The following is a 7,474-nucleotide window of genomic DNA, read 5'->3' as shown; positions in this document are numbered from 1 at the left end:
GGGAGAGTACTAGGAGGGATTTCAGTGATCCTTTTACTCAGCTGGCCCACTTGTGCTTCCAAATTTCTAATGGAAGACCTTGTTTCATTCATGAAACTCACAGTGGCCTTAGATAGATCAGAGACTAAATTTGCTAAGCTAGATGAATTCTGCTCAGAATTCTCTGTCTGTTGCTGAGTGGATGATGGAAAAGGCTTGCTATTGCTAAACCTGTTTCTTCCACCATTATTAAAGCCTTGTTGAGGCTTTTGATCCTTCCATGAGAGATTTGGGTGATTTCTCCATGATGGATTGTAGGTGTTTCCATATGGTTCACCCATGTATTTTAACTCTGCTATTGCAGGGTTCTCAGGATCATAAGCTTCTTCCTCAGAAGATGCCTCTTGAGTACTGTTGGATGCAGCTTGCATTCCATTCAGACTCTGAGAAATCATATTGACTTGCTGAGTCAATATTTTATTCTGAGCCAATATGGCATTTAGAGTATCAATTTCAAGAACTCCCTTCTTCATAGGCGTCCTATTACTCACAGGATTCCTCTCAGAAGTGTACATAAACTGGTTATTAGCAACCATGTCAATGAGTTCTTGAGCTTCTGTAGGTGCTTTATTTAGGTGAATGGATCCACCTGCAGAAGTATCCAATGACATCTTTGATAGCTCAGATAAACCATCATAGAATATATCCAGGATGGTCCATTCTAAAAGCATGTCAGAAGGACACTTTTTGGTCAGCTGCTTGTATCTTTCCCAAGCTTCATAGAGGGATTCACCTTCTTTCTGTCTGAAGGTTTGAACATCAGCTCTAAGTTTGCTCAGCTTTTGAGGAGGAAAGAACTTGGCTAAGAAAGCCATGACCAGCTTATCCCAAGAGTTCAGGCTGTCTTTGGGTTGAGAGTCCAACCATATTCTAGCTCTATCTCTTACAGCAAAAGGGAAAAGCATGAGCCTGTAGACTTCAGGATCTACTCCATTAGTCTTAACAGTATCACAGATCTGCAAGAATTCAGTTAAGAACTGAAAAGGATCTTCAGATGGAAGTCCATGAAACTTGCAGTTCTGCTGCATTAGAGAAACTAGCTGAGGGTTCAGCTCAAAATTGTTTGCTCCAATGGTAGGAATGGAGATGCTTCTTCCATGTAAATTGGAATTAGGTGCGGTAAAGTCACCAAGCATTCTCCTTGCATTATTGTTGTTGGGTTCGGCTGCCATCTCCTTTACTTGTTCGAAATTTTCAATAAGGTTGTCTCTGGATTGTTGTAATTTAGCTTCTCTTAGTTTTCTCTTCAGAGTCCTTTCAGGTTCTGGATCAGCTTCAACAAGAATGCCTTTTTCTTTGTCCCTGCTCATAAGAAAGAGAAGAGAAAAAGAAAAGAAGAGGAATCCTCTATGTCACAGTAAAGAGGTTCCTTATTGTTAGTAGAAGAAGAAAAGGAATAAGGGTAAAGAAGAATGAAGAATTCAAACACAAAGGTGATGATAGGAGCAGAGATGTGAGATGAAGAGAAGTGTTAGTAGATGAATAAATAAATAGAAGGAGATGAGAGGAGGAGATAATTTTCGAAAATAATTTTTTTGAAAAAGAGTTAGTGATTTTCGAAAATAGTTTTTGAAAAAGGTTAGTAGTTTTTCGAAAATTCAAATAAAAAATAAAATAATTAGTCTAATTAAAAAGAAATTTTGAAAAAGAGGGAAGATTTTTTTCGAAAATTAGAGAGAGAGAGTTAGTTAGGTAGTTTTGAAAAAGGTAAGAACCAAACAAAAAGTTAGTTAGTTAGTTGAAACAAATTTTGAAAAGATAAGAAGTTAGGAAGTTAGAAAAGATATTTTGCAATCACTTTTTTTGAAAAAGGTAAGATAAGAAGATATTTTTGAAAAGATATGATAGAAATTAGTTTTTGAAAAAGATTTGATTTTTAAAATCTCAATTAATGACTTGATTCACAAGAAATCACAAGATATGATTCTAGAACTTAAAGTTTGAATCTTTCTTAACAAGTAAGTAACAAACTTGAAATTTTTGAATCAAAACATTAATTGATGATGTTATTTTCGAAAATATGATGTAAAATTAAGAAAAATATTTTTGAAATTTTCGAAAATAACTAAAAAAAATTGAAAAAAGATTTGATTTTTGAAAAAGATTTTGAAAAAGATAAGATTTTTTTAAATTGAAAATTTGATTTGACTCATAGAAACAACTAGATTTTAAAATTTTTTGAAAAAGTCAAATCTAATTTTCAAAATTTTAAGAGAGAAAAAGGGAAAGATATTTTTTTTATTTTTAAATTTTTATGATGAGAGAGAAAAATAAGAAAAATGATGCAATGCATGAAAGTTATGGATCAAAACAATGAATGCATGCAAGAATGCTATGAATGTCAAGATGAACACCAAGAACACTATGAAGATCATGATGAACATCAAGAACACATTTTTGAAAAATTTTTAATGCAAAGAAAACGTGCAAGACACCAAACTTAGAATTCTTTAATGCTTAGACATAAAGAATTCAGGAATACATATGAAAAACAAGAAAAGACACAAAACATGCAAATGCAAAGATCAAACAAGAAGACTTACCAAGAACAACTTGAAGATCATGAAGAACACTATGAATGCATGAATTTTTTCGAAAAATACAAGATGAACATGCAATTGACACCAAACTTATAACATGACTCAAGACTCAAACAAGAAACACAAAATATATTTTTGATTTTTATGATTTTCTAATTTTTTGTATTTTTTTGAAAATTATTTGAAAAACAAAAATAAGGATTCCAAAATTTTTAATATGAATTCCATGAATCTAGCATTCTTAGTCTAAAGCTCCAATCTGAGGGTTAGGCATGGCTTAATAGCCAGCCAAGCTTTAGCATATAACATCAGAGAATATACTGCTCATTACTTATCAAAGTAACTTGCCTCTATGCTGATGGTTTGGAAGCCCCAGTCCAAAAGAATTTAGACATGGCTTTATAGCTAGTCAGGCTTCAACATGCTTCATGAAACACTAGAATTCATTCTTAAAAATTTTGAAGAAAAATATATTTTTGAAAACATTTTTTTTTTCGAAAACAAAGGAGAAATTTTTGAAAGATTTTTGAAAACTTTTTGAAAAGAAAACAAAAAGAAAGTTACCTAATCTGAGCAACAAGATGAACCGTCAGTTGTCCAAACTCGAACAATCCCCGGCAACGGCGCCAAAAACTTGGTATGCGAAATTGTTACTCAGGTTGTGAATTATTGTTCGAAATTGATTCCCTGGCGATGGCACCAAAAACGGATGCACAGAACCATGGTCTAAACATATCTTCACAACTTCGCATAACTAACCAGCAAGTGCACTGGGTCATCCAAGTAATAAACCTTACGTGAGTAAGGGTCGATCCCACAGAGATTGTTGGTATGAAGCAAGCTATGGTCACCTTGTAAATCTCAGTCAGGCGGATATAAAATAGTTATGGAGTTTTCGAAATTAATACTAAAATAAGGATAGAAATACTTATGTAAATCATTGGTGAGAATTTCAGATAAGCGTATGGAGATGCATTCATTCCTCTGAACCTCTGCTTTCCTGCTATCTTCATCCAATCGGTCTTACTCCTTTCTATGGCTGGCTTTGTGTAAGGATGTCACCGGTGCCAATGGCTACTTTCAATCCTCTCGGGAAAATGGTCCAAATGCTCTGTCACAGCACGGCTAATCGTCTGAAGGCATCACCCTTGTCATTGGTTGCATCCTATTCCTCTCTGTGAAAATGGTCTGATGCGCTGTCACTGCATGGCTAATCATCTTGGAGGTTCTCGATCATACTGGAATAGAATTTACTATCCTTTTGCGTCTGTCACTACGTCCAGCACTCGCGAGTTTGGAGTTCGTCACAGTCATTCAATCCCAGAGTCCTACTCGGAATACCACGGACAAGGTTTAGACTTTCCGGACTCTCATGAATGCCGCCATCAATCTAGCTTATACCACGAAGATTCTGATTAAGAGATCTAAGAGATACTCATTCAATCTAATATAGAACGGAAGTGGTTGTCAGGCACACGTTCATAGAGAATGATGATGATTGTCACGTTCATCACATTCAGGTTGAAGTGCGAATGAATATCTTAGAAACTGAATAAGTTGAATTGAATAGAAAACAGTAGTACTTTGCATTAATCCTTGAGGAACAGCAGAGCTCCACACCTTAATCTATGGAGTGCAGAAACTCTCCCATTGAAAATACATAAGTGATAATGGAGTTCATTGGTCTCGGCCCCAGAGGGGAACCGGAGTAACCAAGACTACGAATACAATGATAAAAAGTTCTATTTATAATAAACTAGTCACTAGGGTTTACAGAAGTAAGTAATTGATGCATAAATCCACTTCCGGGGCCCACTTGGTGTGTGCTTGGGCTGAGCTTGAAGTCTACACGTGGAGAGGTCATTCTTGGAGTTGAACGCCAGCTTTTGTGCCATTTTAGGCGTTGAACTCCACTTTGCAACTTGTTTCTGGCGCTGGACGCCAGAATTGGGCAGAGAGCTGGCGTTGAATTCCAGTTTGTATCGTCTAAACTCGAGCAAAGTATGGACTATTATATATTGCTGGAAAGCTCTGGATGTCTACTTTCCAACGCAATTGGAAGCGCGCCATTTTGAGTTCTGTAGCTCCAGAAAAGCTATTTTGAGTGTAGGGAGGTCAGAATCCAACAGCATCAGCAGTCCTTCTTCAACCTCTGAATCTGATTTTTGCTCAAGTCCCTCAATTTCAGCCAGAAAATACCTGAAATCACAGAAAAACACACAAACTCATAGTAAAGTCCAGAAATGTGAATTTAACATAAAAACTAATGAAAACATCCCTAAAAGTAACTAGATCCTACTAAAAACAATACCAAAAAGCGTATAAATTATCCGCTCATCTGCCTCCAACAGAAAATAGAAGCTCATCCTCCGTTCAACTTGGTAGACCCTTCCTTAAGACCTCTAAATTCAAGTTAGATGCCTTCACCGGCACATATTCCTTTGAGGTTGGAGACAAGACTATCAAGTTCAATTCGGAAGAAGCCATGAAGCCCCCTCCTGAAGAGCATTCCGTTCTTCGATGTGATGTAATCGATAAAGTGGTAGCGAAAGTGCGAAAAGAAGACTACAACAAGTTATGCTACCCTATTGTTGAAGAGACGGATGACCAAGAGGATGAACAAGAGACAATTGTTGAGAATGAACCCCATGAGCTTGATGAAAAGGAACCTCAGCTTGAGGCAAAGAGTGAACTGAATCCTCTTCCATCTCATTTGAAGTATGCTTTCTTAGAGGATAACCAAAAGTTTCCAGTCATTATTGCTAGTGAGCTTTCTAGTGAAGAAGAAGGGAAGCTCCTAGATGTTCTAAGAAAGTACAAGAAGGTAATTGGTTGGAGCCTAGCCGATATTGTGGGGATTGATCCTCGCAAGTGCATGCATCGTATATTTCTCCAAGAGGGAGCTAGGCCGGTTAGGTAACCACAAAGGAAGCTCAACCCAACCATCCTTGATGTGGTAAAGAAGGAGGTCACTAGGCTACTTGATGCAGGTATTATATACCCAATTTCTGACAGTGAGTGGGTGAGCCCAGTCCAGGTTGTTCCCAAGAAATCGGGCATCACTGCGGTTAAAAAGGATGATGGTGAAGTGGTCACCAAGAGAGTGCAAAACGCATGGCGAGTGTGCATCGATTATAGAAGATTGAACGCCGCCACAAGGAAAGACCACTATCCTTGCTCATGCAAAGTGATCTGTCATGGCTCCGCCATGTATGGTTCACCTGTAGGATGCAAAGATGTATTAGTAGTGCCAAGAGAAGAATAGGAAGTAGTGGACTCCAAGTCACTCTCGGTACCGTCTAGTGATTCGGTATGTTCCTCAAGAGAGGCCGAAGTACTAGCCGTATAGTCTAACCACCGTCTAGCTTGCCGAGAATGTAACAAAGTTCTTTCAATCTCAGGGTCAAACTCGGCTAAGCTAGAATTTGGTTGAGACCGAGTCATCAAACTTGGGAGTCATAGCACACATACAAAAGAAATCTAAACTCTAGCTAAGTATGGAAAGAAAGTAAACTATCTACAATATTCACATATTTACATAACCAGTATCATGGCATATGTTGCAACCACTCCCCAGCAACAGCGCCAAAAATTTGATGCTTGCGGATTATGTCGGTATAGAATTTCTCAATAAAATCCTGTTGTAAGTATAGCTCTAACTAACAACACTCCTCAAATCAAATTTCGAAGGAATTGGTTGTCACAAGTTCAACCCAGTAAAAGTTACCGAAGTATTCAAACCTCGGGTTGTCTCACAAGGAATGGGTAAACATGTGCATCAACATTGGTTAGAATTTCGGGGTTGCAAGTCATGAGCAAGAAATTAAACTAGGAATCTTAACAAGCAAGTAATCTTGGAGTGCAAGAAACTAATTCAAACAACTAAAGCAAGATGTGAGCAATTCCAAATTAATAACATAACATCCAATATAATTCTACTCTAAGACTAACCAAATAACTATGACTAAGACAAGCAATTAGGATTTTTGGGGATTTCAAATATGAATAATAAAGCAACTCTTGGCTAGACATGGGAATTGGAGTCACTATCCTTGTCTAATAACCATATCTTGACAACTATAAGGAACCAAACTCATTAAGTCTACTTCTATACTTGAAGTATGTTAAATGGTTTAGTCAACATCAACCCATAAGTTCCAACCTAGCTACTAATTGACTTAGTAGTAGGCTAGTGTCAATGGCTATCAAATTGACCACTAAGGGTTCCTAAAACATCAAATCCATTAGACCCAATGACTCAAGTTTACCCAATTCCCTTAGCCTAGGCCAAGAGTAAAGAGAACTACTCCATAATCAAAGGAAACATTTCATCAAACACATGGTAAGCATTACTAAAAGACATATTCAAAGTGCAATTAAAATGAAATTAACAAGTACCCACTAACAATTATCAACATACAATCACTCAAACAAAACAATTAATCATGAAAATCATCAATATAACATTAGCAATCCAAGATTCACAAGATTCATGAAATGGGTATAAAATGACAACTGATAAGAAAACATAAAACTAACACAAGATCTAAACAAAATTATGCTAAGGAATTAAAATTAAACAATCAAAACTAGTAATTAACAAGATCCAATTCAGAATTCAACAAGGGAAGATCAAATTAAAGCTAGATCTAGAGAAGAACAAGGGTTTCTCTCTCTAGAATAACAAGAACCAAAAACTAGCTAAGAATTGTGTCTAAGTGTAAAATAAATGATTCCCCCTTTTTCTCCTAGCATCCTTGGGTCTTTTCCATGCAGAACCAGCTTGAATTTGGGCCTCTTGAGCCTCAGAAATCGCCAGGCACAATTTCCTTTAATGAGGTCACGTGCAGCTTGTCGCGCGTACGTGCCATGCGTGCGTGCGCGCCGATTGCTTT

The 7,474-nt window shown here is 37.0% G+C and overlaps 1 non-coding gene across 1 annotated transcript; it reads left to right on the top strand.

Annotated features, from left to right (window-relative positions):
* Positions 1 to 704: 704 nt before the first annotated feature.
* LOC148576592 (small nucleolar RNA R71) lies at positions 705 to 812 on the top strand. Its single transcript, XR_015903681.1, has one exon. It is a non-coding gene; the product is annotated as a small nucleolar RNA R71 (small nucleolar RNA).
* Positions 813 to 7,474: the final 6,662 nt, after the last annotated feature.

The sequence above is a fragment of the Arachis ipaensis genome, chromosome B1, assembly GCF_059453495.1.
Source record: "Arachis ipaensis isolate K30076 ecotype BB chromosome B1, ASM5945349v1, whole genome shotgun sequence".
Classification (NCBI taxonomy): Eukaryota; Viridiplantae; Streptophyta; class Magnoliopsida; order Fabales; family Fabaceae; genus Arachis; species Arachis ipaensis.
This window is presented reverse-complemented; position numbering and strand designations above follow the sequence as displayed.